Here is a 9,400-nt window from a genome sequence, read left to right on the forward strand (position 1 = left end):
GAATCTCCCCCAGTTTTCACACATTTTCTCCCATTCCATCACCTTAAGCACATTTCTCTCAACCAGAAGGCTCATAGTGTCAGAGCTGAACTGGTGGCGGAAGACAAGATCTTTGGGTGACTCAAGGTGGATTAGTAAGGCAGGGGAGGAGGGAAGTTAATTTGTCCCTTGGACATTAAAACTGATCTGCTGCCTCTGCTGTGTCACCGCCGGAGCATGACCTCAGCTTTTTGGACTTTTGGGTTGGAAGGATCTCCAGTGACAGAGAGTGAACGAAAGCCTTAGCTCTAGGCTGTGAGGGGAAATGTCTCCTGAAGATGATTTCATTTGCATGAGGTCAAGCCGACTGCAGAAACTCTCTGCTTATGTCAGCGTTCCATATAATTTCTATTCATAAATATTAGCAACAGCTGTACAAACCTTGATAGATTATGATTTTAAAAGGCAAACTCACTTATTTATATTCGTTCTTCATTGCACATTCAAGGGATGTTAACAGTTCGCTTGAAGAAGAAAAGGATAACGGGGTGTGTTTCAAAGGCTATTTCCTATAAGAACTGAAGACTCGTGGCCAGAACCCATTTTCACAGCCAGCTTCAATGTATTGGTCGCTTCTCGGTCTGATTACAAGCCCACTTGAATGCAATTTTCATGTGCAGATTTTTACAAATTGCAGATTAATGCTGGAACAGGATGGAGCTTATTAACAAATGAATAGGAAAGTGACACACACCAGACTGCTTCATGCCCACTCTTGAATTTCAGCACTCTTCTGCCAGCCATTTGCAGGAATATGCTATGGGTATCCCTTCATTTGGGGTGGAGAGGCTAAGAGATTATGGCTTTTGTAAGAGCAGCTACTGATTACATGGAAGAAATGAAGACCTGAACTGAAAACATTAGGGTCTGCAGCTCAGTTGCTCAGCCATGAAGACAGGGATGGGGAGCCTAAGGATCATTAGATATTGCTGGACTCCAGCTCCCATCAGCCCCAGCCAAGAGGGATGAATTGTGGAGAATTGTGGAGTTGGAAGGGACCTTGAGGATCATCTAGTTCAACCCATGAAATGCAGGAATATGCAACTGTCTCATATGGGGACCGAACCTGCAACCTTGGCATTATCATCACCACACTCTAACCAACTGAGCTATCCAGAAACACCTTGAGAGCCACAAGTCCCCCACCATGACACTAAGGTATATTGGCTCTCAAATGAGCACACACTTGCAGTGCATAATGAGTGTGGTTCTGGAGACTTGCGGGCATCACAAACAGAGGCTCCTGTGCTAGAGGTGGTCATGAAAGTGGGCTTTCATTTGGTATCTAGACCTCGATTCCCTTTGCCTTTCACTTGTCATCTGCATCAGTGCAAATCCTCTGACAGTATCTCCTCCCGATGACAAGGTGAGCTTTTTATATCCACACCAAAGTTAATTTGTTCTGTTGTAAATGCTCACATATTTACTATGGATGTGGCAGCTCATAAAGGGTCACTTTGTCTATGTACCTCAAATATATTCCCAGATCTAGGGCAGGTTTACCTCTACCTACCATAATTATAATGTGTTATGTTACTTGTTTCCATTGATATTTTTACTTTCATAAACTGAAAATCCATTTAGCTAACTGCCCCAATTTTTATACTTGGCAGCTTATTGCAAATACTGAGGACCTTACTGGGACAAACCTTTTATTATGTATCTTATCTGGCCTTGCTCTTTCAGGTGTTGCCCTTGAATGGGAAACTGGCCGGATAGGTTTGACAAGCATCTTGCCCTCAATCATTCTGAGTTTGGCACTGCCAGTTATTTGTAAAGTATAACAAACTTCTCAGTTTCCAATTCTCATAGGCTAGAACAGCCAGCTTTGAGGGCTCTCTTTTACTAAATCAGAACTGTATTTCAGTTCTCCCTTGGCCTATCTTAAATGGCCTCTCCTTTTTAGAGAAGGCCATATTATGTTTCCTAACTAGGGGATGTAAGCACACAGGAAGTTACATTATACAAAGTTTGATTATTGGATCATAGATTCATAGAATTGTATCTAGTCCAACCTCCTGCAATGCAGGAATCTCATCTAAAGCTTCCATGACAAATGGCCACCCAACCTCAGCTTAAAAACCTCCAAAGAAAGAGATTCCAAAACCTTCCCAAGGGAGACTGTTTCACTGTCAAACAGCTCTTACTGTCATAAAGTTGACATTTAGTTGGAATCTCATTTCTTGTAACTTAAAGCCATTGGTTTGAGTCCCACCCTCCAGAGCTGGAGAAAATGAGCTTGCTCCACCTTCCATGTGACAGCTTTTGAGATATTTGAAGATGGCTATCATATCTCCTCTCAGTCTCCTCTTTTCCAGGCTAAACACACTCAGCTTCTTCAACTGCTACTCAGAAGGCTTGGTTTCCAGACCCTTGATCATCTTGGTTGCCCTCTTCTGCATCCTCTAAATTGTGGTGCCCATCTAGCTCAATGTTGTCCATACAATAATGGACAATATTGTACAGTGGTACCTCTGGTTAAGTAATTAATTTGTTCCGGAGGTCTGTTCTTAACCTGAAACTGTTCTTAACCTGAAGCACCACTTTAGCTAATGGGGCCTCCTGCTGCTGCCCCACTGCTGGAGCACGATTTCTGTTCTCATCCTGAAGCAAAGTTCTTAACCCGAGGTACTATTTCTGGGTTAGCGGAGTCTATACCCTGAAGCGTATGTAATCTGATGTGCATATAATCCGAGGTACCACTGTGCTGTAATATTTTCCACAGTATTGTACAGCAGTTCTACAGGGGACATTCTCAGCCCTACCTAGAGATGTGTTGCAGGTAGAGGGATTCACGTCCTATTGCTACTTTCATATAAAACTTCATCAGTAAGCAAACTGCATTTGAACTAGTATGGGCGCAACTGGAAATATTTATGTAGGCCTCATACCATGCATCAAAATGTTGTCAGTTTCTCAAATCATGATTAAATTAATTGAGGATTTGTAAAAAAAAAAAAAAAAAAAAAAAAAGGCAGAAATGCTGCTGTTTCTAAAGCATAAAACATCTGCAGTCACTATCCCATTGCATGTTTTCACCATTGGTGTGTGGACTGTGGGAATACATTCATTCTTAGGTTACAGTATTTCTGGTGCCTTAATAGTTTTGCAATCTTCCATACTAGGACCAAACCACATGGATACAATGACAATGGGAAAAGAAAAGAGAAGAAAAAAGGCACAAGTTTAGCGATGAATATGAAATTTGTGATTTTATTTTAAGAGTGCATTACAGTAAAAACTGGAGTGTTGGCTTTAATGCAATCACATTGTAAAGCCACCGGCAATCATCTGTTCATAAAAAGAAACGAAGACTTCTTAAAGGAAGAGGAAGAAGCATGTTTAGTTTGCAATTTTTCTGGAAGTTTGTAGTGAATTGGGAAGTTAGGTACAACTCTTTTTCTGTCAACCCCCGTTCCCTGCCCCTGAATGCCAAATACAATAGTCTTCTTCAGAAGACCCAGGACTTCTGAGCTTCACTTGCAATGTGATGCCAGCATCACTCCGACAGCATGGAACTTCCCCTTCTGCTTATGAACTGTGCAGATGGGTGAAAGTGCAGCAGCCAGCAGAAAACCCCCAAATGGGATGTAGGAAGGGGAAGAGTCTTAGTTGGCCTTGGATCCTGAGCCAGCTTCACAGCCATCCTGTGATGGCATCAATCCCAAACCAGGCTTGATCACTGCACCAGCTCCAGGGTTGCACAACCATCTGCCTACCCACCAACTTTCATCCCGGTCACCATGTTCAGCATGGCTAGGAATGTGGGTGGCACTGTGGTCTAAACCACTGAGCCTCTTGGGCTTGCCAATCAGAAGGTTGGTGGTTCAAATTCCCACAACAGGATGAGCTCCCGTTGCTCTGTGCCAGCTCCTGACAACCCAGAAGTTCGAAAGCATACCAATGCAAGTAGATAAATAGGAACCTCTGCAGCAGGAAGGGAAACTGTGTTTCCATGCACTCTGGTTTCCATCACGGTGTCCCATTGTGCCAGAAGCTACTGTTAGGCCCTTCATGAGACATCCACCAGCTTCTAATCACAGATACCAGCAGCCTTCAAGCAAGCAAACGTGCCTTATTATCGCTCCCTAGCATCCCACTGCCAGAGGATTGCCTCCTTCCATTCTCCAGGTTGCCTCCTGCAAGTGGAAGAAACCTGGACAGTGCTGAATGTCACATCCGTTGCCAGGTGTGTCCTGCTGGAAATAAAAAAGGGCTTTCCCCTTGGCCTGCCCTTATATCCACTCAGTTGCCAAGGGCTTTTGTGACAACACAAGAAACCCACAGCCAATGGCAACAGCTGGGGAGGCATCATCTTCATTGCTTTGAGCCTCACAATGGCAGGTGGACCTATCAGTGATTGTATGCTTGTTTATTCAGGAAGCAGGTGGCACTGTGGTCTAAACCACTGAACCTCTTGGGCTTGCCGATCAGCAATTTGAATCCCTTGACAAGGTGAGCTCCCGTTTCTCTGTCCCAGCTCCTGCCAACCTAGCAGTTCGAAAGCACACCAGTGCACGTAGATTAATAGGTACCACTGCAGCAGGAAGGTAAATGGCATTTCTATGCACTCTGGCTTATGTCACGGTGTTCCATTGTGCCAGAAGCAATTTAGTCCTGCTGTCCACATGACCCGGAAAGCTGTCTGTGGACAATTGCCGGCTCCCTCGGCCTAAAAGCGAGATGAGTGCTTCAACCCCATAGTCGCCTTTGACTGGACTTAACCGTCCAGGGTCCTTTACCTTTTTTTAAACCTAGATAGGGTGGTCAAACCTTGCTTTGTTAAACTCTGCCAGGGTTTTAGTTAGACCTAAGAGTTCCTTCAAACTCTGACTAGTACATGGTAATATATTACATCCCCCAATGGACTATATCAACGGAAGGAAGAAGTTAAAATCACTGGAGAGCTGTGACTCCCATGAAAAAGAGCAGTCTCATATCTTTTACTCTTCTCTCCCCCTGCTAATGTTTCATAAGTAAAAATGCAATATGCAATGTAGTTCCACAAGCAGCTGCTAGGGAAATAGAGGGTGCCACGGGCGCAACAGCCCTTTTTCCTCTCACACCGTTGGTCCCACTCTAACTTAGATAAATTGCCCCCACCTCACTGAACAACACTTTACCTGAAGGTTTCTTTTCCTTTCCTCTTAAAATTCTAGCCCAGAGTGTCCTGCGGGCGACCTTTGTGAGGGGATATTTAGTAAGTTGTAGTCTCAGACAGGTTTTCTTTAAATAAACAATAAAGATTTATTTAAGGCAAGATAGTATATAACACAAATCGATTAAACTTAGGTTACTTCAGGCATACAGTACGATTACACTTTAATTCGTCCTCAGTTGTTTTTGCATTATAAGTTTGGTTCCTTTATACGGTGATACTTTCCTTCAGTTATCCACCCCTTTTAACAATCCTGCTCCTGAGGTACCTTAAGCAATAGACCCAAAGGCTCTCCACACACCCCTCCCTTCACTGGGTTTGGGAGTTTCTTCTTTTCCTTAGAAGATCTCCCCTCCAGACTAGATTTGAGTCCCAAGTAGGCTGTTCCTTTCCAGCTCCTACTTCTCCTGGCTCAACCTCTGCCTTCCAGTAAAATTTCTGGTCTATTCCTCCTACAGGACACCACACTCTGTCCTTCACAATACACTCAGAGTGGAAGTTTCTTCTTCTTCTTCTTCTTCTTCTTCTTCTTCTTCTTCTTCTTCGGGAAGCTTTTAATGTTTGATGTATTACAGTATTTTAATATTTTTTTGGAAGCTGCCCAGAGTGGCTGGGGAAGCCCAGCCAGATGGGCTGGGTACAAATAATAAATTATTATAAATTCTTCTTCTTCTTCTTCTTCTTCTTCTTCTTCTTCTTCTTCTTCTTCTTCTTCTTCTTCCCAACTCTTTCTTGCTTTCACTCTTTCTACCTCAACCTGTCTCCCTATCTGTCACCCGACATCTCCAACCTCTATTCCAACCCACTTCAACCAACCTCACTCTAACTTCTCTCAAATCCTCTCCTTTAAAACTCTCCCTCCTGGAACCACAGCCAATCAGAGGCTGCCGTTCAATAACCATTTGCTGGCAGGGAAAGAAGGAACTTTTTTTTTTTTTTTTTTTTTGATCCAACTGATCCAGCAAAACCAACTTTTTGTCACAGAGGGCAGGCAGAGAAACTTGAATTTCAATGTCATCACTTCAGGGATTGCAGAAAAAGATATTGGTATGCTACTGAAAAGAGTAACCCCACAGATATTGATACAGACGCATATGCATCTCCCTGTGGAGACCAGGACATAAGAACAAAGGTTAGCAGCAAACATACAGCCTTCTGCATGCAAGTATTCAGGTGAATGAATGTGACACTTTCCCCTTTACATTTTTTTGTTTGAATTGGTCTTTTTTGTTTTTCAGGAACTTTCACTGTCCCCATCATTATTTATTTAGAATCCAATGCATGCCCACATTTTTTATTTTTTTTTGCCCAAGAGGAAAATGTGGATAGATTCATTGATTAGCTTTTCATGCTTCATAACCGTATTTGGTATAATGTGCTATTAAAAATTCCATGGGAGTTTTCCAAAAGGCTTTCCTGTAAACTCTATTTTGAGTAACAGAGTCATTTAAATTTAAATTAAATAACCTGTTGCTTCTTACCCCCCCGCCCCCTCTGCCATTAGAGGCTGGTAAGAATGAAAATGAATATCCCCAAATTACTGTAACTGTTCTTGTGGAACAGGCAGGGCATTGTAAGAAGCCCATCCCTGTCGCTTTTATTTAAAGCTCTGCTTCTTGCTCATTATAGTTACGCTTTCCATTTTGCATGTTGAGGGAAACCCAGACCTCAAATGACTCTGAGGGAAACATTTGTAGGATTTCTCTTTATTTCCCCACCCTCTCTAAACACTTTTGTCTTCCATGGAATTTTGAAGAATCCTTTAGAATTTTCTTTAAGGTCAGTGAATATACTACATACTGAAACTTCATAAGCTCAGGTATGAAGCCGTGTTGGTCTGACACAGTCGAAATAAATAATAATAATAATAATAATAATAATAATAATAATAATAATAATAAAATTGTCCAGTAGCATCTTAGAGACCAACTAAGTTTGTTCTGGGTATATGCTTTTGTGTGCATGCACGCTTCTTCAGGTACACTGAAACAGAAGTCACCAGTACCTTCTATATAGTGTGAGGGTGGGGCGGGGTTTTTCTCAGAAGGGTAGTAGATTTTATTTATTTATTTCATAAGCTCAAACAGTCACGTGTAGCAGATCATAGCAGCTTAGTCAATGGAGCCTTCCCAAGCTTTCCATCAAGGGAGAAATCCTATGCCCAAGCAGCTGGCGTATGTTAAGTCAGCACAAAGTTACACCAGATCCAAACCTCATAAAGCAATAGGGCCAGGGGTGGAGCAAGGTGCGGGCAGTGGGGGCGGGTCACCCTGGGTGTCATCACCAAGGGGGGTGACATTTGGTGCACTACTCCTGCCTGCCCCGAGCTGTCAGGGGAAGGGGGGGAGTTGTGCCGCTTTGCCAGCGGCCTTCCCCCCTTCCCCCTTCGTTTTGACAGCCCTGCATTCCCAGGCTGCAGGAGGAGGCATGGAGGCAGGCAGGGAGATGGTGGGATGGAGGCTGGCGAGTAAACAAGCAGAGGGTGGAGGGAAGGAGAGAAGCAGAAGCTCCTTCAAGTCAGGATCCAAACCCTGTAAACCCCCAAAAAACTCAACAACTTTGGCCGACCCTCCCCTTAAAAAAGCTCAACAATGACAATGTGTAGATCACAGTCAGTATTTTTATACTGTGAGTAGATCGCAGGCTCTTGGGAGTCCAACTAGATTTCAATGTGGGGGGGGGGGGGTGACAAGAAATTTTCCGCACCGGATACCACCTGACCTTCCTACGCCACTGAACAGGGCTGCTGCTGTTCTGCTAAGCCTGGCAGGGAGAAAACAAGGTTTAAGCACATAATCACTTGCCCCTCCTGCGGGTTTCATCAACTGAAGGAATGGGTTTCTGTGTAGTAAGTTTAAAAACTGACTCAACCCCCCCTTTTGTTCTTTCAAAAGAGAGCACTTTTAAATGTGTAAAACTTGAATTGTTGAGCAAAACCATAATAAGGACACAACTGCATAAACAGTTCTGTCCTTTATCAGGACAGGCAAGGGATGGCCTTGGCTCCCCAGGGGAACAACGAAAACACGTCAGAACTTTATCTTATGTGCTGACCACAAAATACGCACAAGACCAATGTCCGGGGGAAACGCCAAAAGCGTGTTCCTGGAGATTATGACGTCTTCCCAGATAAGAGTAGGAAGAGAAAGATCCTTTTATGGTCAGAAGTACAGGAAGGAAGATCCTTTTATGGTTGAGAGTACCAGAGCAGGAACATATGTGATGGCAACCTGTGTACGTAGGCCGATGTGGTTGGGCTCCTAGGGGAGGAGTGAGAGGGTGCCTGGAGGATATATAAACTGCGTGAAACCTTTCATTTCTTTGGACTTGCTGTGGACTTGATCACGCAAGTGTCTTCTGCTATCCGGAGAGCAGAATAAACTCTTTCTTTGAATCAACCTCAGGTGTCGTTTGACTTCCTTCCTCCTGTCCCGGAGCAACGCAGACCCAATCGGTGAATTCCAGTAAGGCTACACAACTGATATTCAAAAGCATTACTGCCTCCAATCATGGAGGCAGGGCATAGCCATCATCGTTGGTAGCCATTGATTGCCTTATCTTGCATGATTTTTCCCAGTTCTCTTTTAAAGCTGTCAGAGGTGCATCAGGAAGAGGCCACAGGGCCCAGCAAGGCCCTCTGCCACTGTGGGTAAGCCTGCCAAGGCCTTCCACTGCCATGGGTAGGCCCAATGGGGCCAGCCCTTCAAGAATGGGGTGCTCAACCTCATCACTGCATATTGGGGTGGGGTGGGGAGCTGAGTTGCCCTCAGCCCCATAGGGTTGGCGCCTATGAAAGCCATCCAAAATGGCAGCCATCACCACCTCCATTGGAACTGTGTTTCATAGTTTCACTATAGACTACATGACTACTTTTCGAAATCTGTCCTGAATCTTCCAACATTTAGTTTGGAAACTGATGCCGGGACAAATAGAAGAGGACGCCTTCACCCCAGTATGGCTCCCCTTTATCACATACACAGAACAACACCACCACCACCACAAGAACCCACCAACAGCATCTGAATAAATTTTCAGGCAAAATGGGAAAAGGTTCTGGGGAAACACACAAAATAAGCTCTCTTGGTAAAAGTGATTAACATGAATTGGGACCTTCCAGTGCAATCCTGTGCATGGTTAATCAGATGCAAGGCCTCCTGAGTTAAATTGGATTTATCAATATGTTACTGCCTTGTGGTAGCAATT

The sequence above is a fragment of the Podarcis pityusensis genome (genome assembly GCF_964106645.2).
Source record: "Podarcis pityusensis genome assembly, chromosome: 11".
Taxonomy (NCBI): Eukaryota; Metazoa; Chordata; class Lepidosauria; order Squamata; family Lacertidae; genus Podarcis; species Podarcis pityusensis.